We start from the raw sequence: 401 nt of genomic DNA on the forward strand, positions 1-401 counted from the left end.
AGCTCTCATCGAGTCCCACAAGAGCTTTTCCCGGAGAATCCAGTACAGGTGGAAATACACGGTCAATCCAGCCCGATAGCAGCTCAGAATCCACCCAAGCTTCGGGCTGACTAGCCACCCACACAGACTTCAAGGTGGATATAGCGCGATTTCCTTTCTTCTCCTTCCAAATCACGAGCAATGAAAGCTTCCGGCCACTTGCAGTCACAGCTAACACTACCGTGATCCGCATGGATGCAAGCCCTGTCGAACGGAGTACAACATGGCGTGCTCCGGTGATGTCGACGATTGTATCTCGTGGATCCTCAAAATAAACAGCGGTTCGTCCATTAAAATAGTTCAATCAAGCTCGAAACGCGGGAGATTACTTATGAGATACTTCATGTAGCTGACGGCACGCC

This window comes from Plasmopara halstedii (assembly GCF_900000015.1).
Source record: "Plasmopara halstedii genome assembly, contig: Scaffold_110, whole genome shotgun sequence".
NCBI classification, from domain to species: domain Eukaryota; phylum Oomycota; class Peronosporomycetes; order Peronosporales; family Peronosporaceae; genus Plasmopara; species Plasmopara halstedii.